Source organism: Trichosurus vulpecula, chromosome 3, assembly GCF_011100635.1.
Source record: "Trichosurus vulpecula isolate mTriVul1 chromosome 3, mTriVul1.pri, whole genome shotgun sequence".
Lineage (NCBI taxonomy): Eukaryota > Metazoa > Chordata > Mammalia > Diprotodontia > Phalangeridae > Trichosurus > Trichosurus vulpecula.
Window position 1 is genome coordinate 310916822 of NC_050575.1, and position 25545 is coordinate 310942366.

Genomic DNA, 25545 nt, shown 5'->3' on the forward strand with positions numbered 1-25545 from the left:
TTTGGACCTCAAAATGTATAATGTGTCCCCTCTCTCTCCATCCATCTCTTCTCTCTCTCTTTCTCTCTCATTCATTATCTTTCTTCTCTCATTTATTTTCTGCTTCCATTTACTTTCTGCCTCTGTCTCATTATAATTATTAACACTTGCAAATATACATAAATGAAGTATGAAAAGGCCTTAACTTTATTGTATTTATAGCACTAACCATTAGTCTTACCAAAGGTATGTGACTGGCCATATAGTTTATTCTATTTGTACTTAATAGTATGCCATGAGTATGATAATGTTAAATGTCCTAGGAAACTTCATGTGATTGAAGTGTAGGGAGATGCCACTAAGCAAGTATCTGATGGTCTGTCATATAATATGGAAAATGTATTAAAGAAAAATCAGGGGAAAATTTTTATCTTTGTATTCTGTTCTCCTTTTATTGCTCCTACAATACAAGGTGGGCACTTAGGTGCGTAGTAAAAATCTGCTGAATTAAATGGAATTGAAAACAATCGAATTGAAAACAAAAGAAGAAAGCACTCCTAGAAATAGGGAAATCTGTTGCTTTTCCTCTTATATTTTGCACTAATGACAACTGCCTAAGAGTTCACATAAGAGAAAAATGACCATAGTTTGGGGTCCATTCTCATCAATTAAAATGTCCTCTGCTAATCTGACCCAGCTAATCAGAGCATAAAGGATAAAAAATCAGGGATCAAATCCACAAGCTGGCTATGTGACCCAAGATGAGTCAGAGGATCACTTCTTGTTCCTCTGCCTCTTATCTTGATGAATTGCACAAGAGATGTCAATCAGTATTGATCGAAGTTCCATATTAGGAGTTCCCTATATCAAGGGCATAACAAAGTTTGTTCCAAAAGAAAATATGAACCAGAGAGGAAAATTACATAATTACAGATACACATAGAGATCTGATTCAGGTTCCTACTCTCTCAGAGAATATAGAAATAACCCATTCTGTTATATTATTTCCAGAAGATACACAGCTGTACTGTTTTATATTTTTCCCTATGCACTCAATTTCTTGTTCATCTTATCCACTCCTATGTATTTAGTTGTCATGTTTGTGAAACTGGATCCCATACATGTATATGTATGTGTATACACATATGTGTTTGTGTGTGTATATATGTGTATCTATATGCACATATCTATGTATTTGCATATATCTATAATCTTTCTTCTAATCTCCAGTGCTACATTGCCAGCTGTCTGTTGGACAATTTCAGCTGATTATTTCATCATTATCTCAAAGTTAACACATCTAAAACAAAAGTGGGACGAGTCAGAGACTTTGGATTCCAAGGAAATGTGTTCAAATGGTGAGTCCATAGCTTATTACCTGTATGATCTTTGATTGTCTCTCTGTCTTTCAATTTCCTCATCTGTAAAATGAGAAGGTTGAACAAGATGTTGTGTATACTCTCTTTTAGCTCTACATCTAGGGCTCTATGACATTCCACCCCCAAGATCGCCCCTCTGCCAAACAAACATTCCAGTTTCCTTTAAGGATACCATAATACTTTCAGTCATTCAAGTTTACAACCTGAGAATCACTCTGAACTTTTGTCTCTCCATCAATCCCCTGTATGCAATCAATTGCAAAATAATACAGACTTTACTTCCACAAAAGCTTTCTCCATTATCTTTCTATTTACACTTCAACCATCCCAGTTTAGATCTTCATTACTTTTCACCAACACTGTTACAATAATCTTATAATTCATATCTGTGTTCCCAGTTTTGTCCTCCATAAAGTTGCCAAAATAACCCTCCAAAATCTGACTGTATCGCTAATAGGCTCCAAAGGCTGCAGTAGCTCCCAATGGCCTGAATAGCAAAGTAGAAAATTTTGACTATAACATCAAGTACCCAGTGCAAGCTATCTCCAATAAATGATTCCAGAATAATTTCACATTATTCTCCTTCCCACATTCTACATTTCAGCAAAATTGACTTTTTAGTTGTTGCCTGAACTTGATATCCCTTATCCCTTCTTGCCTTAGAATAGATAATTGACTATATCTAGAATGTAATCTCTTCCCATCTCTGCCGATTTGAATTTTTGTTTGCTTCACCACTGAACTCAGGTGCCACCTCTTATGGAAAGCCTTCCTTGATATTTGACTCATCAGTGTAATCTCCCTTTTCAATTACTATCTATCTATCTGTCTATCTATGTTGTTGTTCTGACATTTCCATCATGTCTCACTCTTTATGACCCTATTTGGGGGTTTCTTGGCAGATATACTGAAGGTATTTGCCATTCCCTTCTCCAGTTTATTTTACAGATGAGGAAACTGAGGCAAACAGGATTAAGTGACTTGCCCAGGGTCACACAGCTAATAACTATCTGAGGCCAAGATTTGAACTCAAGTCCTCCTGACTCCAGGACCAGTGCTCTATCCACTGTACCACCAAGATGCCCAATATATCTGATTCTGTATCTATATCTGTCTACAGATAGACAGATAGATAGAAAAAAGTCTATTCTTTCTTTGATGTGAAAATACTCTAGTCTTGGTTCCCTTCCTCTGTACACTTTCCAGTTTATAAATGCTCTTCCTAAAATGTAGTGTTCAGAAATGATAAACACCAATTATGGTATGACCAGGGCAAAATGCAGTGGAAATATCACCTTCCTGGGTCTGGAAGCAAATTTGGGTAGCCTCTGCTGGATAAATAGTCTCCGGTAGGTGTTTGGGCACAGCACATAGTCACTGCCAGGAAATTATCTCAGTTGTTCTTATGTTGTAACTACTTGCCAGTGCTCTCCTGTCCTCACTGTCACTGCCAAGTTCTGTTCTACTGGGAATGATATTCTCTCTGCTTCCAGTTTCTGGCATGTACTGTGTTCCTCAGATGATGGACATCATCTTCATAAGAGGATTAGTGGTCTTGACCACTGTTGTTTTATGTGAAAACATGGAGGTCTTTTACAATAACTCTTTCAGAAAATCAAAGCCTTAAAACACCCAGTCATTAGACTAGAGAAAGCAGAGTAAATTTAAACAAAACAAAACAAATAAAACCAAATAAAAAAGTCATCCTTGTTGACTTTTTTTCCTGTACATTTGGTGAAGAATTTATGTTTCTTTTTTCTTTTCCATTTTTGTTATTGTTGTTGTTTGGTTGGTTGGTTTTTGGTGGAGGGACTTTGGATGAAATGTGCATTTCTCCTACAGAAGCAAATTACGTGCCCAGGGAACCAAGCACCATGGAATATAGACTATGCCAGTTAACTAGTGGCTTCATGTATAAGTCTGATTGAGGTTTAGAAATTTCTTCATGAGGCAGGGCAGAAAGTAGAAAAGCAGGTATTTCCACAGCTTTGTAGGAAGAGTTTCCCTGTCCAGAGAGCCAATCTATGCTGCTAGTTTGACCTCTTTTCTGATTGGGCAATGCAACATCTTGAGTTAAGAATTTACTGGTCCAACTGATATAGCCCAAAGATAGCCAGTGTATGAGTTCTCTAACTTAAAAGAAACTGCTCTATTCAAATTAGGAGGTAACCTTTCTGAACAAACTTTTAAGCACGTTTCTAAGTTGAAAGCATTTGGAAATGCTACTTTCAAGAGCAGAAGAGGAAAAGTTGTTGTATGTAAGGTAGATTTTAGTTTGTGTAAGGAAGTTTATTTATTCTTTTTAAGGTTTAGTTTCAAGGATCCATGGCCATAGCAATCTCTAGTTTCCAGGTGTTAGATAATATTTCCCAGGCTAATCACTTGTAAACATCTCCACCACAGTTGTGCAGTGAGATATGGGGTGACATAATGTGATTTTTACTAAGCTTGCCCTGAATGATTATATTGCTAAGGTTAACCCGGGAGGCTATTGTGAGCAATATGCCTTCTTTGTCTGTTACCCTATAAATCAAGTGGTCAGTAAGTGGGGAGCCCATTTGGGATTTGGGTAATGCATAGAGGAATGCACAGAGGAATATACAGAGGAATGATGTGTCTGCCTAACCATTCCCCAGTGAGGCTTGAGGGGATTTAGGGGAGTGTACAAGCTGGAATTCTGTGCCTGTCTTGATTGACCCCATTGAGACATAGGGGTAGTTGCCCCGCCCTTCTTGTCAGCTCCAGCGAGAAGGGTGATTAGGGAATGCTGTAGGAGTTGGTGCTCTCATTATCAACAACACTTTTGTGAGAAGACTAGACTAAAATGAAATAAGATTATCAACCCCTCTGAAGCTCTCTTCCTGTCTTTCCTGTCTGACCAGATCAACAGTGAACCAGTTAGAAGTTGAAGTCCAAAAACTCCAATGCCTCCCGTGTGTTATTTGTGAAACAGTTGTCCAGCTGCAAAAGAGTAAGAATATGATTAATGGGCAAACTGTTAGCAAAGAAGTGCTTTCATGTGCTCTAGATGTTGCTGAATAGACCAAAGACATAAAATCCTGAAATATAGAGTTCTGAGTGTCCTAGTTATGTGTTTTCCTCTCTTATGTGCTTTCCTACCAGGTTCCTTTATTTATTTGCTCACTTATCCTTACCAATGTGGAATGCATTGTTGAGAGAAAGTGATCTAGGTTTATTTATGAGTTGTTATATAATTTACTATTTATTCATTTGTTTTAGCATATTGTATTTTTTGCATTATGTCTTTGACCTATATCTAAGTAAATGGTTATGTTTAAGATCTAAAAATAGCTTAATTATGAACAGCTTGTTTGTGTAAATGTAATGCTTGGTATATGGGTTGTCTATACTCATTGTAGCACAGTATGTTACAAGCAACATGGTTCATTCTCTAAATAGAAAGGCACCAGTAAGGGCTAAAGAACTAAAGGATTTAGTAGAAGGAGTTTATTTCCCATCAACAGGGTTATCCCTAGGATCATGTGAGTAAATGTATAGTGGTCTGTCTCTGGGAATCTAGACCTGCTGCTATTGGGAGAACAAGTTGGGTTAATCTAGCCAACCCAGAGAATGAGCAAATTTCTATGTGCCTACATGTGGGTGTGGCCAAACCACAGACCTTTTTAACTTCTGTGTTAGCTGATAAAGATGATTAAAGATCAGGAGAAATACAATCTTACCCTGCTCTGGCCCCAGCTAGTCAGGAATATCAGAAATATTGCTCAAAGCCTTTCCAGCTTGGTAAGACTTGCCAGAGCATGTTTCAACTCCAGTCCATGATGAGACATCAGAGAAGGTCTTTAGTGGAGAAAGCAGCATATTTAGAATATGGGCTTATTTGCTGGCATAGCCTGGGGCAAGCATTACCAATTAATATTTCTCTTGAAGGAAGGTAGTTGTTTTTTTCTGATATTTGGCAGCAGGAAGTATGATATAGAGGAAAGAGGGCTGAATTTGGAGTCCTAACTTGGTAATCATTTCACTACGAGTTTAAAACCTCTCTTTATCAGTTACTACCCATGGAAGTTCACACAAGTCATTTAACCTCCTTTATCACTGGCTATATTCCCAAGGAGAAGAGTACAGGACAATGGAAATGTGCTCAGTATGCGTGGTCCACATTTTCCTCATGCCTATGATAGAAAGCCACCTCATAGAGATTTTGAAATTGTTTGTCAAATGCATCAACAACAGCCTCTCTCAAGGAGAGAGTGGAAATTGTGAAGAAGAAATATATCTAGGAGAAGTTGCAGACTATAAGATCAGAATAATTCAAAATTGATTTCAAACTATAAGCAAAGGAGAATGATTAAATTTAAGATTCTGAACCTGAGGGATGTTCAGTTTGTTTTGCTGCTTTTAATACTGCTAAGATGTTAAATAGAATTGAGATTATGGAAAATTAAAAATTACCCCCTTACTATGTGTCACTTCAGGAGAGACTAAATATCTCTGAGATGTCCAAAGGTCGCCTAAATCAATATAAAAACAACAAGAATAACAACACATCAAAATGTCAAAGATCTACGATTGCTTAGACATAGGTAGTTTCTCGGCCAATGGAGATGTCAACTCCTTGATGCCTGTAGCACCAATATGATACTCACCGCACCTATGGTGGCTATGAATATGCCGGCATAGTTCTGAATTGCAAAATATAACAGACTCTCTAGGTGGAAGACAGAACCAAACCATTTATTCCAATACCAGGAAGCCAAATACATCATAGCAACAAAGAAATCTATAGACATTAGCAATGCAGAGGGCGCTGTCATCCCCAAGCCTTCCCTCTGTTAGGACCTTCCCACAAACAAGGGCATAAGCACTCCCTCTCTCAATCATGCTAGCTGATGCTCTGTGTCTCTCTCTCTCCCAGTTCTGACTGCTCTGTCTCACTTCCTCTCAGCTCTGCTCCACCCTTCCTGCTCCATCCCTTCCTGTTCCACCTGTTCACAAGCTTCTCCCACCACAGGCTCATGTGACTCAGGCTTCCATGTGACTCAAACTCATGTGACTCAAACAGGTCACATGGGTATATTAACGTATGGGAAGATCTTCAATTTGTATTAATAATACATTAACAATACAATGCCTAAGAAACTCTGTGCACTTCAACAACAACAACAACAAAATTTCCTGCAATGAATTGCCTGTTGACCATCCCATGGGTTATAGGGCTCTGAAATTTAGTTAATCTATTTATTAGCACCTACCTCACAAGGTTGTTGTGAAGATCAAATCAGATAATAATTTTAAAGTAGTTAACACAGTGCCTGGCACATAGTAAGCACTATATAAAATGCTAACTAATATCAAATATTCTACTTATTATTAATCAATATTATCTTTGATAACCAGAGTAGCTGGTGACAAATACAGTTAGATCATAGATTTAGATTTTTCAGGGACATTGGTGGTCATCTAGTCCAATCCTCTCATTTTATAAATGAAGAACTAAAGTTTAGAAAATGACTTTCCCAAGGTCACAAAGGTAGCTATTTTTCACTGGCTGTATCTATGCCTGGAATTTTTTTCCATCCTCACCTCCTCCTCCAGGCTTCCCTCCATAATCAAATCAAATTCCACCTTATTCAAGCCTGGTCCCACCCTTTTCCTCCCTTCAGATTCCCAGTATCTTCCCCCTGAGATTATCTCCCATTTGTTCTCTTGTGTTCTCCCCAATTAGAATGTGAAGGCAGAAACCCCATTTTCATCTTTATTTTTCCCCCCAGTTCTGCAACAGTGCCTGGCCCAGGAATGTTCATTGAGTGCCTTATCAATTGAACACAGAGTCTCTGACTCCAAATTCAATGTCCATTTCTACTGCATAGACTTCTCATTTTATGGCCAGATCTCTATTTGAGGACTTTCTAACTTATAGGATTGCCTGGAGTTTCTTCTGCTTCACTGGCATATACTTAACATTCAAAGGTCACTGCTGATATGTCCATCCAGATGTGTCCTGTTAGATGTTTAACTATTGGCTCTTCAGGAAAACAAATATCCTCAGGACAAACTTTTATGTTTAATCTGAATTATTAAAGTTTTCTCCATTAGTTTTTTTTTTAAGTCTAGACAATCAACACAACAATAAATCAAATCTTGATTTTTATAAATCCTCTCTCTGGGCGGAGCCAAGATGGCGGCTGGTAAGCACGGACTAGAGTGAGCTCCGTACCCGAGTCCCTCCAAAAACCTATAAAAATGGCTCTGAACCAATTCTAGAATGGCAGAACCCACAGAACAGCAGAGGGAAGCAGGGCTCCAGCCCAGGACAGTCTGGATGGTCTCTGGGTGAGGTCTATTCCACACGGAGCTGGGAGCTGGGAGCTGGGAGCTGGGAGCTGGGAGCTGGGAACAGAGTGGAGCAGAGCCCAGCCTGAGTGGCGTGGACGATCCAGACCAGAAGCTGGGCAGAGGGGGCCCTAGCGCCCTGAATATGTGAGCTGCGGCAGTTACCAGACCCCTTGACCCACAAACACCAAAGACTGTGGAGAAGGTTAGTGGGAAAAGCTGCGGGAGTGGAAGGAGTTCGCGGTTCGGCTTCCAGCCCCGGGGGCAGCGGAGGTGGGGCAGCTACAGCTCTTGTTACTTCTGGCTCCAGGCCCACCTGGTGGGAGGAATTAAGTGGCGGATCAGAGCAGGAGTGCAACAGCCTGCTGAAGATCTAAGTCCAGTCTGGACTGGGGGTCCTTGGGGAAGGAGGAGTGCGGCTCTGACAGAGCTGGCACCTCCCCCCCAAACGTAGAACACAGAACTCGTTAGTCTACAAGCAGTCATACCCCACTGAAAAACTCAAGGGTCAAGTTAGTGGGTTGGGAATATGGCCAGGCAGCGAAAACGTGCCCAGATTCAGTCTCAGACTTTGGATTCTTTCTTTGGTGACAAAGAAGACCAAAACATACAGCCTAAAGAAGACAACAAAGTCATAGAGCCTACAACCAAAGGCTCCAAGAAAAACATGAACTGGCCCCAGGCCATAGAAGGACTCAAAAAGGATTTGGAAAAGCAAGTTAGAGAAGTAGAGGAAAAATTGGGAAGAGAAATGAGAAGGATGCGAGAAAACCATGAAAAACAAGTCAATGACTTGCTAAAGGAGACCCAAAAAAATACTGAAAAATACACTGAAGAAAACAACACCTTAAAAAACAGACTAACTCAAATGGCAAAAGAGCTCCAAAAAGCCAATGAGGAGAAGAATGCCTGGAAAGGCAGAATTAGCCAAATGGAAAAGGAGGTCCAAAAGACCACTGAAGAAAATACTACTTTAAAAATTAGATTGGAGCAAGTGGAAGCTAGTGACTTTATGAGAAATCAGGATATTATAAAACAGAACCAGAGGAATGAAAAAATGGAAGACAATGTGAAATATCTCCTTGGAAAAACCACTGACCTGGAAAATAGATCCAGGAGAGATAATTTAAAAATTATTGGACTACCTGAAAGCCATGATCAAAAAAAGAGCCTAGATACCATCTTTCAGGAAATTATCAAGGAGAACTGCCCTGATATTCTAGAGCCACAGGGCAAAATAGAAATTGAAAGAATCCATCGATCGCCTCCGCAAATAGATCCCAAAAAGAAATCTCCTAGGAATATTGTTGCCAAATTCCAGAGCTCCCAGATCAAGGAGAAAATACTGCAAGCAGCCAGAAAGAAACAATTTGAGTATTGTGGAAACCCGATCAGAATAACCCAAGATCTGGCAGCTTCTACATTAAGAGATCGAAGGGCTTGGAATGCGATATTCCGAAGGTCAATGGAGCTAGGATTAAAACCTAGAATCACCTACCCAGCAAAACTGAGTATCATGTTCCAAGGCAAAATATGGAGTTTCAATAAAATAGAGGACTTTCAAGCTTTCTCAGTGAAAAGACCAGAACTGAATAGAAAATTTGACTTTCAAACACAAGAATCAAGAGAAGCATGAAAAGGTAATCAAGAAACGGAAATTGCAAGGGACTTACTAAAGTTGAACTGTTTTGTTTACATTCCTACATGGAAAGATGATGAGTATGATTCATGAGACCTCAGTATTAGGGTAGTTGAAGGGAATATGCATATATATATATATATATATATATATATATATATATATATATATATATATATATATGTATATATACATATATGTATATATATATGTTTATGTATATATATAAGTGAATGTGTATGTATGTATGTATCTATGTGTATATGTATGTATGTGTATATATATATATATATATGTGTTTATATATATATATATATATATATATGTAAAAGAGAGAGAGCAGACACAGGGTGAGTTGAAGATGAAGGGAAGATATCTAAAAGAAATAAAATGAAATTAAGGGATGAGAGAGTAACATACTGAGAGAGGGAGATAGGTAGAGATAGAATGGGGTGGATTATCTCGCATAAAGGTGGCAAGAGGAAGCAGTTCTATGGGAGGAGGGGAGAGGGCAGGTTAGGGGGGAATGAGTGAACCTTGCTCTCATCAGATTTGGCCTGAGGGCGAATACCATACATATTCAGTTGGGTATCTTACCCCACAGGAAAGAAGAGGGAGGAAGATAAAAAAAAAATAAATAAAAGGCGGGGGGGGGGGGGGGGATGATGAAGGGGAGGGCAGATAGGGGTGGAGGTAATCAAAACAAACACTTTGGAAAGGGGACAGGGTCAAGGGAGAAAATTCAATAAAGGGGGATGGGTTGGGAAGGAGCAAAATATAGTTAGCCTTTCACAACATGAGTATTGTAGAAGGGTTATACATAATAATACATGTGTGGCCTAGGTTGAATTGCTCAACTTCTTAGGGAGGGTGGGTGGGAAGGGAAGAAGGAAGAGAATTTGGAACTCAAAGTTTTAAAATCAGATGTTCAAAAACAAAAAAAGTTTTTGTATGCAACTAAAAAATAAGATACACAGGCAATGGGGCGTAGAAATTTATCTTGCCCTACAAGAAAGGAAGAGAAAAGGGGATGAGAGGGGAGGGGGGTGATAGAGGGGAGGGCTGACTGGGGAACAGGGCAACCAGAATATAAGCCATCTTGGAGTGGGGGGGAGGGTAGAAATGGGGAGAAAATTTGTAATTCAAAATGTTGTGAAAATCAATGCTGAAAACCAAATATGTTAAATAAATAAATTTCATTAAAAAAAATGACAATTCTCCATAAAAAAAAAAAAAAAAAAATCCTCTCTCTGGAAACTTAACAAAAACCAGCTCTCCAGAGCTGGTATAAGATGTCTCCAGAATGCCCCTGTCCATCAAACAATCAATCAATAAAATTTTATTAAGCACCTACTATGTTTTAGGTCCTGGGTATATAGACACAAAAGTGGGAAAAAAGGCTATGATCCCAAGGAACTTATATCCTGATGTGTGACACAACATGTAAGTATGTAACAGGGGCCTGCACAATGGAAATCAATCCCCTGAGCACCCACAGAATGCTCTGCCTATCTCTTCCTCATGGATCGGCAACAGGCTGAACACACTACTGTGCTGCTGATGTGGAATCCCATTGGTCAGCCCACCATTCTCACTCATTCATATTATGTATATGAGTATATTTCAAATAACCACAAAATAAATACAATATAAATCCAAGTTTATAAACACATTGTAATTAAGGAGAGAGAGAACACTAATAACCGGGCAGAATAGGAAGTGGTTATTTAGATGGTGGTACTTGATCTTTGTCCTGAAAGAGGAGTGGGATTCAATAAGGCACTGGTGGTGGAGTGCATTAATACTGCGGGGATACTGCCAGGGTTACGCACAAAGATGACGACTTCAGAGGAAGGTTTTAGTGAAAAACAACAAAACACACACATATCACATTTATATCACATTTCATGGTTTCCAAAGTACTTTTCCCACAATGAATCTGGGAGGAAGGGAAGACTAGTGTTATTATGCTTATTTTACTGGTGAGGGAAGTAAGACTGCGAGGTGAAGCTGACTTTCTGGCAAGCTTTGGAGCCAAGATTCACTGGTATCCCAGAATACACTGGTATATTATGTGAGAGGAAAAATCACTTACTCCCCCTCACCCCAATATGCAGAGGGAGGATTTTTTTTAAGTGCCTCCTGATGGATCCTACAAACTTCATACCACTTAGGTCAGGAAAGAAAATGTCTGTTCTGTTGCCTAGCAATAATATTGTTCATGAAGCTTAGGATTTGGATAAAGAAAAAAAAAAGAAAAGGAGAGTAGGGGGGACAGGGGAGGGACTCAACTGTTAAACAAGCTTCCTGAATCTTATTTTCTAATGAAGTTTTACATTTCCAAATCAGATATAAACAGGGTGGGTAGACAAGCTAATCAAAGACTCTGCTGACATAAGCCCATCTTCTACTCTCCAAATTGCCCCCATCACATGGAGAGGGGAGGGAATGGTGTCAGAACAGACACTGCTGTTTCTTTTTCTTTAATATAGGAAGAATAAGACATATCATAGAAAACTGCTACATTTAAAAGACATTTTTTTGTTACAGATTTAAATGCCTCCCTCTCTAAACACACACACAGACACACACACACACGTACACAATATCCTTTCTTCCTTCCTTGTCTTTCTTCCTTCTTTCCTTCCTTCCTTCCTTTCTTCTTTTCCTTCTTCCTTCCTTTCTTTCTCTTTCTTCCTTCCTTCCTTTCTTCCTTTCTCTCTCTCTCTCTCTCTCTCTCTCTTTCTTTCTATCTTTCCTATTTACTTATTTATTTTTTCACCGCACTTAAAATTGTCTCTATGGGAAATTTGACTCTAGGCTCCAAAAAACATCTGGCAGCAAAATGCTGAGTGAGATCTGCCTTGTGGACAGTTGCTGGGAAGATGTGATAATTCCATTGTCTGTTGAGCAGCTGAGCGCATGTTGTTAAATGTCAAGTGTTTTCAGTAACAGCTGGAAAAATGAAGCCACAGAAAGCCTTGTTTATTACCCTACAGCTTCTTATCCTGCACAGGAAACATAACATCATTTGTCCATGTGGCTCAGAATATTAATGGCATCTTGAAGCTGGGTAGGTCCATTCATTCTTTGTGAAATAAGGGTGTGCTATTTCCCTGCCTCCGTACCCAGCCTCTTTTTTCCCTTACTTGTCTGCCCCACAATATGATGTGTTTTTTTTTTTCACCTCACCTGCTCAAATCAGAAATCATCTAAGCAGGATTATCTAAGTCAACAATCAAATGGAGCAGGGAGAGAAATAACAACAAAACAATAAAACAAAACCATCAGAATCCTCCTGGAGCTATCAAATGCTGATCCTGGGTTTTCTGTTCTCCAACAGTAGTCTGGACTTCACCTCCCTTTAGCACGAGTTGTTAACCTTTTTTGTGTCTTGGTCTATGCCGGCAATCTGGTGAAACCTGTGAAATAATCCGAATAAATAAATGAGTAACATAAAATGCATAATATTACAGAGGAGACCAAGTATAATGAAATAATTATTAATTTTTTTAAAGTTTATGGACCTCAGGTTAGAATCTATTCCCTAACAAAGAAACCTAGTCAATCTGAAAATAGACACTCAATGATCACCCCTGTTAAACTATATGTGATCATAGATCTAGACCTGAAAGGTATCCGAGGGTCCTCTAGTTCACCCTCTCATATTATAAATGAGGAAAATGAGGTCTAGGAAGTTTATATGATTTCCCTTCAATAGTAAAGGGCAGAGCCAGGATTTTGAATTGATGTTCCTTGACTGAATTCAGTAATCTTCCTGCTGTACTATACTCTGTCTTGTCAGTCAATTAGACTAAAAGTAAGATGGCTATTAATGTAGACTGAGCCATACATTTTTGGATGTCGACCATGTGGAAATTTGTTTTGCTTAACTATGAGTGTTTGATATGAGAGATTTTCCTTTTTCTTTCCAATTGTCCCATTTTGGGAGAGAAGGCAATGAGAGGGAGAGAAAGATAATAAAATTAATTTAAAAAAAACACAATATGGCTGTCCTTTAAGGAATTGTTTTTGCAAAGATAAACTAGGATAATACAATAAACCTGTTGAGATATTGCTGCCTTTTCCTTCTGCATTCCTTCTGGACTTAGTGAAATTACAGACTCACCAATTTTTAAAACTGGAAGGGAAATTAGAAATCATCTAATCCATGCATTCTCAAACATTTTGTAGGGAGGAGCTATTTTGTCCCTCACCTGGAAGCACCGTGATCATGGTGCTAAGGGAAAAGGGAGCTGATGACTCACCACGAGTAAAGTAGGAGGTGGTGATGGGCATTGATGGGAATAAAATTAAAACAGCAAAATATGAAGAATAGACCATTTCACCCTCCTGAAACTACTGAATTCAGAGAACTTGGACTGAAAACCAGCCTTATCTATGTATGAACTGTGTGACCTTGGCCAAGTTACTTCCCCTTTCTCAGCTTCAGAGTTGAACCGGGTGATTTCTCATAAGCTATGAGATAATAGTTTGAAATGCCTCACTGGAGTACCAACTTGGGACGAGTTTTGACCTCAGAGTTAAGGCTAACTCTCATATTTTACAGGTAAATAAATTGAACACTAAAGAGTAGGAGTAACTTGGTCAAGATCTCATAGCAACCAAACACAGAGCTAGCCTACTCTTACAACAATGCTACTTGCCGCTACTCTGGCTGTGTAAGACCTATTGGTCGAGCACACAGGAGGGCTGCTAACACAGTTTCTTTGATCTGTTTTTCTAAGGAAAGAAACTCTAAGGGGTTCATAATCTCACTTTAATTAAACATACATATATCATTCACTTAGTTCAGGGGAAAAAGTCAGCACTCTGAACTTCAGAGAAAACACAAACAGAAATTACAAGCAGAAATTACATAAACAGAGCAAAATAACACAGATCAACAGATTTTTAGCTGTCTGCCCAAGACATTACATACATAGTTACCAGAGAGAGAAGCACCAACATCTGGGTTTTTCAAAGTGGTGGGCTCCAATGGCTACCCAGAGTCTCATCTGGTCAAATCATATGACAGTGTTCCAATGAGTAAGCCCCCAAGCAAAATGCTAACCTCAGAGTATATATACACTTCTTCAGGGTCAGAGGGGGTCACAACCATGTGACTCAAACTCATGTTTCCGCCACGCCTCATCTATATTCCTTGGCATAATAGTAAGTTAGGGGCAGCTAGGTGGCACTGTGGATAGCGTGCCAGGCCTGGGGTCAGGAGGGACCTGAGTTCAAATCCAGCCTCAGACACTTGTTGGCTATGTGACCCTGGGCAAGTTATTTAATCCTGTTTGACTCAGTTTCCTCATATGTAAAATGAGCTGGAGAAAGAAATGGCAGGTATCTTTGCCAAGAAAACACAAAATGTGGTCATGAAGAGTCAGCAAAGACTAATCATCAAGAACAAAAATAGGAAATTATTAAATTGGCCTTTTGAACATTTTTTCAGTGTAAGTGAAACATTTTGATTTTGAATCTAGTATTTATTCTGGGGAAAAGTCTTTCCTCTCTGGACTTGTGTTGCTCTCCAGGCAGCTTTTCTGTCCTTCTCCCACCTTCCTTGCTTTTCTTCTTTTCTCTATCCATTTGCCACCCCCATTCGCCCCCTCACCTCCACACACACACACACATACACTCACACACACCTCACCTCATTTCTTTAGAGTGAGAAATTCTCTAAATGACCTCCTGGCTCCATTTTCAGGATTAATAGAATTGTCCGAAAGCTCAAAGAAGGTAACCAGAGTAACTGATGATAATGGTAACTTTGGATAAGGCATGCTAACAATTCTAAGAGCTCTCACTCTTCTTGAAATGTCAGGGATGTCAAGGAATAAAGCACAGAGATGATCTGACCCCAGCTTCATGATGATCCCATTGGTTTATTTCCCCTGAGACACTGTAAGGGACAGTAGCTACTTCCTGCTGAGTTTAGATACCAATTTTCTGTGAGCCCTCACCTGAGCTTTGGCCAACACTCTGCTTTTGACTCCCCTGGGAAGAAACCTCTTTATTGGGAGAACTAAGCAGAAGAACCTACTTTAAATCCCTCCATTTGGTGGGTTTATTTTTTGTTTTGTTTTGTTTTCTTTCTCTCTGTGATAATCATGGGCAGAGCCTGGCAAAGATTTAAAGCCTGTACTGTGCATGGAGACTTTAATCAATAGAATGGTTCTGATTTCTTTCCTGATGATCAGTTACTCAGGAGAGAGAAATGATCATGGTTTTTCTTTTAGGTAGAAGTGAAAGGATTCTTTAATCCTGTGGAGATGCTCTTTCCTTAAATAAGCAGCCCTCCATTCAAGTGCAAATTCAAGAGTATAGGAAAGGCTTTCCATCCCTTAAAGACAAGCTTTATGAGCTTTGAAATTCATATTTTAAGCACTTAAGTGCTCCAGGGTGAAGCTTTATAAAGTACTCTGTTACCTGTTTGTCCAGCATTCAGGTCAGAGATTGAGTGGACTTCACAAGTTTGTGGGAAATTGCAGGAAATGAAAATACCCATCACCCTCTGCCCTTCTGACCAGTCTCCGCAGTAAAAAATCAATGAAAGGTGAAACACTTTTTACAGCCAGCCCGCCCGCCATGGATCAGGGTCACCATTGTTTGAAAGTGAAGAAAGATCTGTTTGGACATAAGAAGCAGGGATGGGATTCAAGTCCAAGCTGGCCTTGAGAACGACTTTCTTTCCATCACATCCTAGAATCTGAGAATCCTAGATCTAGGGCTAGAAGAGATTGGAAGTCCTGTAATCCAATCCCTGCATTTTAGAGATGTACATGCTTAACCTTCAGAGAGGTTAAGTAACTTGCCCAAAGTCATACTGGAGTTGTTAAAGCTGCAATTTGAACTCTTCCAGTGTGTTGAAGTTCAGGGTTCTCAGGCCTGCATCTTGTCATTTCCCTGTGTCTACAGCAGTGGTAGGGTGTGTGGGTGAGGTAACAAAGTGGATGCAGTGCTAAACCTAGAGTCAGGAAGACCTGAGTTCAAATCTAGTCTCAGACACTTACCAGCTATGTGACCCCGGACAAGTCACATAACCTTTTCTTGTCTGTAAAACAGGAAGAATAAAAATGTGAGAAACAAATGAGAAAATATTTAGCACAGTACCTGCACATAGAAGGCATTGGGGAAATATTTCCTTCCTTCCTTCCTTCCTTCCTTCCTTCCTTCCTTCCTTCCTTCCTTCCTTCCTTCCTTCCTTCCTTCTAATAGAGAGAAGAGAATACAGAGAAATGGAAACAACTGAAGCTGTAGCAGCCCCCTTGCAGCCTCCCAAACTTTACCTGCTTCTTTCAGGACTAGTCATGATCTCCAGGGGCAAGTGACCTGGCGACCTGATTGTTTAGATTCAGTACCAAATAGCATTCATGAAGTTCCAACAAATACATTCTAAGCCAGCTGCATTCACCCAAGGACAGTGCTGCTATGACATCTGCTTACCAGAGTTCAGTTTTTTCTCCCAAACAATGAATATTACTAGATTTTTCAGGCAACATCTGAGTGTTTGTTACTATATGTTCAAAGTTTTCACATATCAGCCAAAACCACGTAGAGAGCAGAAGGATGGATCAGAAAATGCTTACAAAGTGTTAGAAAGTGGGTGGGGGGGTGACAAACTGTATATATGTAAATTACCTTTGTAATATCTATGAAAAAACGGATTTGCCAAGCAAATTAAAGTATAAACAAAATGGCAGGGGACAATGTTTAAATGGATTAGGGGAGTTAAAGGTCTCACACTATTTAAACTAATGATTTATATACCAACATTTGCTATGCTAATTAGTATTTTTCTTATCTGTTCATTGAAGTAGAATTGAAATCCCTTTCCTTGATAACACTTGGGTTAAGTCACAGTGACCACTTATTCAGTGCCTGAGAGTGACACTGTGATTTCCTTACCCAGACTATCAGTAATTTAGTAGATAAGTCTCAGCAAGTTGTCTCAGGCTCAAAATTGTTTTTTTGTTTTGTTTTGTTTAAATTAAGATTTTGTATTTTTAATTTACAACACTCAGTTCCCCACGATTTTTTTTTAATGCAATTTATTTATTTAACATATTTGGTTTTCAGCATTGATTTTCACAACAGTTTGAATTACAAATTTTCTCCCCATTTCTGCCCTCCCCCCCACTCCAAGATGGCGTATATTCTGGTTTCCCTGTTCCCCAGTCAGCCCTCCCCTCTATCACCCCCCTCCCCTCTCATCCCCTTTTCCCTTCCTTTCTTGTAGGGCAAGATAAATTTCTACGCCCCATTGCCTGTGTATCTTATTTTTTAGTTGCATACAAAAAGTTTTTTTGTTTTTGAACATCTGATTTTAAAACTTTGAGTTCCAAATTCCCTTCCCTCTTCCCTTCCCACCCACCCTCCCTAAGAAGTTGAGCAATTCAACCTAGGCCACACATGTATTATTATGTATAACCCTTCCACAATATTCATGTTGTGAAAGGCTAACTACATTTTGCTCCTTCCCAACCCATCCCGCTTTATTGAATTTTCTTCCTTGACCCTGTCCCCTTTCCAAAGTGTTTGTTTGGATTACCTCCACCCCCATCTGCCCTCCACTCCATCATCCCCCTGCCTTTTATTTTTTTTTTTTATCTTCCTCCCTCTTCTTTCCTGTGGGGTAAGATACCCAACTGAGTATGTATGGTATTCCCCCTCAGGCCAAATCTGATGAGAGCAAGGTTCACTCATTCCCCCCTCACCTGCCCACTCCCCTCCTCTCCTAGAACTGCTTCCTCTTGCCACCTTTATGGGAGATAATCCACCCCATTCTATCTCTCCCTATCTCCCTCTCTCAGTAAGTTACTCTCTCATCCCTTAATTTCATTTTATTCCTTTTAGCTATCTTCCCTTCATCCTCAACTCACCCTGTGTCTGCTCTCTTTCTTTTACATATATATATATATATATATACACATACATACACATACATACATATACACATAGATACATGCCTACATACACATTCACTTATATATATACATAAACATATATATATGCATATATATATATGCATATTCCCTTCAACTACCCTAATACTGAGGTCTCATGAATCATACTCATCATCTTTCCATGTAGGAACGTAAACAAAACAGTTCACCTTTAGTAAGTCCCTTGCAATTTCCGTTTCTTGATTACCTTTTCATGCTTCTCTTGATTCTTGTGTTTGAAAGTCAAATTTTCTATTCAGTTCTGGTCTTTTCACTGAGAAAGCTTGAAAGTCCTCCATTTTATTGAAAGTCCATATTTTGCCTTGGAACATGATACTCAGTTTTGCTGGGTAGGTGATTCTAGGTTTTAATCCTAGCTCCATTGACCTCCGGAATATCGCATTCCACGCCCTTCGATCTCTTAATGTAGAAGCTGCCAGGTCTTGGGTTATTCTGATTGGGTTTCCACAATATTCAAATTGTTTCTTTCTGGCTGCTTGCAGTATTTTCTCCTTGATCTGGGAGCTCTGGAATTTGGCAACAATATTCCTAGGAGATTTCTTTTTGGGATCTATTTGCGGAGGCGATCGATGGATTCTTTCAATTTCTATTTTGCCCTGTGGCTCTAGAATATCAGGGCAGTTCTCCTTGATAATTTCCTGAAAGATGGTATCTAGGCTCTTTTTTTGATCATGGCTTTCAGGTAGTCCAATAATTTTTAAATTATCTCTCCTGGATCTATTTTCCAGGTCAGTGGTTTTTCCAAGGAGATATTTCACATTGTCTTCCATTTTTTCATTCCTCTGGTTCTGTTTTATAATATCCTGATTTCTCATAAAGTCACTAGCTTCCACTTGCTCCAATCTAATTTTTAAAGTAGTATTTTCTTCAGTGGTCTTTTGGACCTCCTTTTCCATTTGGCTAATTCTGCCTTTCAAGGAATTCTTCTCCTCATTGGCTTTTTGGAGCTCTTTTGCCATTTGAGTTAGTCTATTTTGTAAGGTGTTGTTTTCTTCAGTGTATTTTTCAGTATTTTTTTGGGTCTCCTTTAGCAAGTCATTGACTTGTTTTTCATGGTTTTCTCACATCCTTCTTATTTCTCTTCCCAATTTTTCCTCTACTTCTCTAACTTGCTTTTCCAAATCCTTTTTGAGTTCTTCTATGGTCTGGGGCCAGTTCATGTTTTTCTTGGAGGCTTTGGTTGTAGGCTCTATGACTTTGTTGTCTTCTTTAGGCTGTATGTTTTGGTCTTCTTTGTCACCAAAGAAAGAATCCAAAGTCTGAGACTGAATCTGGGCGCGTTTTCGCGTCCTGGCCATATTCCCAACGAACTAACTTGACCCTTGAGCTTTTCAGTGGGGTATGACTGCTTGTAGATTACAGAGTTCTATGTTCTACGTTTGGGGGGGAGGTGCCAGCTCTGTCAGAGCCGCACTCCTCCTTCCCCAAGGACCCCCAGTCCAGACTGGGCTCAGATCTTCGGCAGGCTGTGCACCCCTGCTGTGATCCGCCACTTAATTCCCCCCACCAGGTGGGCCTGGAGCCGGAAGTAACAACAGCTGTAGCTGCCCCACCTCCGCTGCCCCCGGGGCTGGAAGCCGAACCGCGAACTCCTTCCACTCCCGCAGCTTTTCCCACTAACCTTCTCCAGAGTCTTTGGTGTTTGTGGGTCGAGGGGTCTGGTAACTGCTCACGTATTCAGGGCGCTAGGGCCCCCTCCGCCCGGCTTCTGGCCTGGATCGTCCACGCCGCTCAGGCTGGGCTCTGCTCCACTCCGTTCCCAGCTCCCAGCTCCCAGCTCCCAGCTCCGTGTGGAATAGAGCTCACCCAGAGACCATCCGGGCTGTCCTGGGCTGGAGCCCTGCTTCCCTCTGCTGTTCTGTGGGTTCTGCCGTTCTAGAATTGGTTCAGAGCCATTTTTATAGGTTTTTGGAGGGACTCGGGTACGGAGCTCACTCTAGTCCGTGCTTACCAGCCGCCATCTTCCCCACGATTTTGATTTCCATATTTTCTTCCCTCTCCTTCCCCCACCTCCTTCCCAAGACAGCATGGAATCTGATATATCTTCTACATATAACTTCACATTAAACTTATTTACACAATAGTCAAGTTGTAAAGAAGAATTATGACCGATGGAATGAATCATGAGAAAGAAGAAACAACTCCCCCACCGAAAAAGGAGAGCAAATAGTTTGCCTCAATCTGCATTCAGACTCCATAGTTCTTCCTCTGGATGTAGACAGCTCTTTCCATCATGAGTGCTTTGGAGTTGTCTTTGAACCTTGTATTACTGAGAAGAGCCAAGTCTATCAAGGTTAGTCATCACAGGATCTATATATCTGTGGTTGTGTAAAATGTTCTCCTGGTTCTGCTCTGCTCACTCAGCATTATACCATGTAGGTTTTGCCAGGTTATTATGAAGTCTGTATCTTCCCTATTTCTTTATAGCACGATAGTATTCTATTACATTTGTATACCACAACTTGTTTAGCCATTCCCCAATTGACGGGCATCCCCTTGATTTCCAATTCCTTGCTACCACAAAAAGAGCCACTATAAATGTTTTTATACATATGGGTCCTTTTCCCGCTTGTGTGATCTCTTTGGGATACAGCCCTAAAAGTGCTCTTGCTGGGTCAAAGGGTATGCACATTTTTATAGCCCTTTGAGCATAGTTCCAAATTGCTCTCCAGAACGGCTGGATCAGTTCACAACTCCACAAGCAATGTAACAGTGTTCCAATTTTCCCACATCCTCTCCAGCATTTATCATTTTCCTGTTTTGTCATGTTAGCCAATCTGACAAGAGAGATGTGGTACCTAAGAGTTGTTTTGATTTGCATTTCTCTACTCAATAGTAATTTAAAGCATTTTTTCATATGAGGCTCAGAACTGTTAAGTGACTTGTCCAAGATCATACTGTTAACATCGGATTAGAACCCAAGGTCCTCCTAATTATAAATCCAACCTTTGATCCACTAGACCAGAGATCTCTCAACTACGCATATTTAAACATAATAAAATTCCATCTCCATCTCACCCATAATACCATTCTAATTTCTCAATAAATACAACTCTACTTTTTAAATCCTATGACTATGCAATCCCTTTCCCAACGTGTTTGAATTAGGAGACTTTTGCTTCATTTGAATTGGTAAGCATAATTTTAGGAGCTGTACTTTATATCCGTAACTGGGAGCTACATTGTCTTTATCACCTCCAGTTTCTGGAATATGAGGCAGGAAAAGTCAACACATTCTCATCTGAATGAATGAAGATGCATGCACTCCATCTTTGCAAAGCCTGTGTACAATCATAACAAAGCTTTTACAACGGGGACTAACATGAGCCTTTCCAAGTTTCAGAAGAGAGAGTCTAAGACATTCACCCTAATTCAACCTAGGAGCGCAAGAAAGGGGATCAGCTATGTGGCAAAAATGGGCAGCTATAAAAAGCTTGCCTGTCCAGAAGCTGCCAAGACTTTACAATGACCTAAGCATAATCCTAGAAGTGCTATTTCTTTACTTTTCACTGCATTAACACAAGGGGTTATATGTTTGTTAGTTACTACACAACCAAGTGCAGAATATAGAAATACACCAAAGTATGAAAAGTGAACCAGACTGTGAGTTTCTTCCTGGGGGGTTTCTTTTTTGCACCACTCATCACTCCATCTTACCAGGTTGGCAGAGACTTTCTGAGTGGCATGGCGGATATTAGCATTCCGTGATGGGGTCACTTTTTGAAATTTAAAGGAAAAATTAAATCCTTACCTTGAAATGGAGCTAATGTATGTGTGCTGCAAGCATATTCGGTTAATACATTATGGATTACATAAATATAATATGAAAGGTGCACATAGAGTGTGAATTCATATCATGGTACGCATCTATCATGCTGCATTAGCGAAGATGGGTGACTCACCTGCTTCCTATACAAGTCCTTTGGATTCTTTCCTTGGCAATGATGGGGGCCATGGCATTAACCCTTAAGTGGCCAGATTTCATGATGTCAGGCATCTTTTCTGGGCATGATGATGAGTAGGAACTGTCCATAACTCATATTTTATTAATAAATATAGACACAGAATCCTATGAATGACCAAGGAGGGGAGATAGAAATTTATATCATGTGATTCCCAGTTGCTCTCATAGTTTAGAGTCTGGGAGATAACAAGGTCCCATCCCCTCAACTCTCACCTGTGCTGCTTGCTGTGGTTTCACTACTTCATAAAACTGTGGTAATGCCCTTCTGTTTAAAAAAGATCTATCATTCTGTCACATGGTGTTTACAATCTGTTTGTGAGCGTGCTTTGGATGGAAGAGATGGCATGCTGCCAGAAGGGGGAAAAACTGACAAGAGCTTGCTTTCTTCTATTAAGTTATTCTCTCATAGAAGAAGAAAAAAACAAAACCAGCCCCCCAAACCAGCCTCTTTATTACTCATGTAAACAATGATGTGATTTAATTTGCTAATTTCTAAGTGTGCTCTGGAAACAAGTGACTACCTGTGAGCTGTCAGCCAGAAGACAAAATCTCATTGTTAGTATGCAAGAGTGTTAGCATGCTTTTTAATATTAGATCAACCACTTACACATGTACATGAAGCCTGCATATTTCATGAGTTCCAGCAAGCTTGTAGCTTTGACAAGATGTGATTCAACATTTGGGCAATGCTAGATGCAGTAGCCAAAGGTTGAGATGATTTCCTAAAGCATGTCAGATTCTCTCCTGTTCTATATAATGGGGTTGAAATTTTCAAGACACCAAGGCCCATAGTTATATCGGAAGAAAATTTCTAACCCCTCATTCCTGCCTAGAATGCTTTATTTCTTTACCTCTGATGTTAAGAAAGTCTAGTTTTCTTTAGTACCTGGCTCAAATATCATTTTGTACATGAAACTTCTAATCCTCTCACATAATTTCCCCAATTAATAAATTAATTTGCCATATATATAATATATAGTGTGTATGTGTATATTATATATATATGTATATAGATGGGTATATCTATATATAATCACACACATATTCATGTGTGTACATATGTATGTGTTGTCTCCCCTGCTAGTATATGTCTGTGTGTATGTGTGTGTATGTGTGTGTGTGTGTGTGTGTGTGTGTGTGTATGTGGATATATTTATGTGGATATGTTTATATATTGTCTCAACTGATAGAATCCTTAAGTATAGGCACTGTTTCAATTTTGTCTTCATATGTTTATTACCTAATCCATCACCTGGTACATATCTTAGAATTTGAATAAATGCTTGTTGATTAGTTGATTTTAAGAAGAAGCCATTCTTTTGAATTTGAAAAGGCCTAAAGAGGAAAAGGCCACTAATGAACCTTAGCAGAAATGCACACTAAGCATAATTTATCCATGTTTCAATAGGGTTTCCTTTGTACATCCACTCCTTTGCATCCTCTAGTTACTCTTTACCCTGCATATTGATTTTTGTTTTTGTTTTAGTTTTGTGTTGCTTTTAGTGGTTTGTGAGTATCGTTATTTGTACTTTAAATGACTTGGTCACCTTTTTCTCTTTGCACATCTCTTTGTTATTTTGAGCAACGTATACCACCCCTCCCCCTGACAAATATTTTCATCTACTCAGAATATTTACCTTGGACTCATATATAATTTTGAACCCTCACCTCCCTATTCCAACCACCATTCTCACCATTGCCATCACCACCAATAATCCTTAATATCTACTGACTACCTGTGGGGTGCATGGCACTAGATTTAGTTTTACTCAGCGTATCCAAGGATCGATCAATCAGCAATCTTCTTACTGCTTTTTAACATTAATAATATAAGACTCCACAAGTATGGAGGTAATTCCTTATTCAATATGTATTCAACAGCTATTTATTAAGCATTTCCAATGTGCAATCTACCAAGATATATTCGATGCAAACAAACATTTCTATGAAAAATTTTCTCAAAAAGTCATAGAATATTGAGGGTTAACTTAGTAAATGTAGTTTTCTAGTAGCTTGATTTAAGACCTTAGGCATACATTCAGTTATATGCATGCGTTTAAAATGAATTGCCTTTTAAAATTAGATTGGTATGGGATTCAGAGGCAGTGTAGTGTGTTAGAAAGATTGCTGGATTTGGAGTCACAGGCCCTGAGTTTAAATCCCACCTCTGACATTTACTGGCCAAGTGATCTTGGCCAATTAAGTCGCTTCATCTCTCTGGGCCTCAATGAATGGGCTGGATAGATGACCTCTGAGGACATATCTAGCTCTAAATTGGTCATTCTATGATCAGAAATGTCTCTAGCCTACAATAGGCCCCTGGTTTCATGGTTCCCCAATGTGTTCACTTAATCTGAAGAGGGAGATGCCTCGATGCAATTTGGTTTACTCAAGTTTAAACATGTTTGTTGTTATTCTCCAACTAAAGGCGTTTTTCTGCCTCCTGAGACTTCAGCTTTGAAAACTGGAAAACAAGATGGACTGAGAATTAGTTCACATTGCACCTTAGAGTCAGAGCAATTCTAAACCAAGAACTACTCTTCAGATTCTGAGCTCCAATGGGCAGATATTGTGACTGCTTAAGTTGGGTTGAAATTTGCATAGTACACAAGTGGACTAAAAAAATATCATGGAACAATGAGGACAAACTTGGTGAATGAAGCTTTTCCTGCAATCCTTTCCAAAAGTAAAGACAAGAAAAGGGAAAAAAAGGTCTCTATGCTTTCCTCTCCTCTCTATAAAAACCTACACGAAATGGTTTTGATTTCATCTGAGTGAATTTGAAAAGCATTACCAAGTGCCTACCATATTAAAGGCACTGTTCTAGGCACTGGGAATACAATGACAAAAATGAAAACTCCTTGTTGTTGAAGAGTTTAGATTTTGCTGGGGGAAAACAACATGTACCCAGATAAGTAAATATAAAATGGATTCAAGGTCAATTACAGGAATGGTCTGAATGTTTGTAATTAGGGGACTATTAGTAACTGGAGGTGATGGAACTCCAGAGAGGGCTTATGTAGAAGGCATCACTTATGCTAAACCTTAAAGGGAGCTGGTGATTTCAAGGGGCAGAAGTGAGAGAGAAAAGTATTGCAGGTATGGGAAAGAGCTTATGCAAAAGCATGGAGGTTGGCTTAGGAATTTCAAGAAGTGTAGTTTGGCTGAAAATGTAGGGAGTGAGGAGGAATCAAATGAAATAAATCTCGAAAGATAGGTTGGAGCCAGATTGTAAAGGTGTTTTAATAGCAAGTAAAGGAATTTCCATTGTATCCTAAAAATAAGAGAAAAATA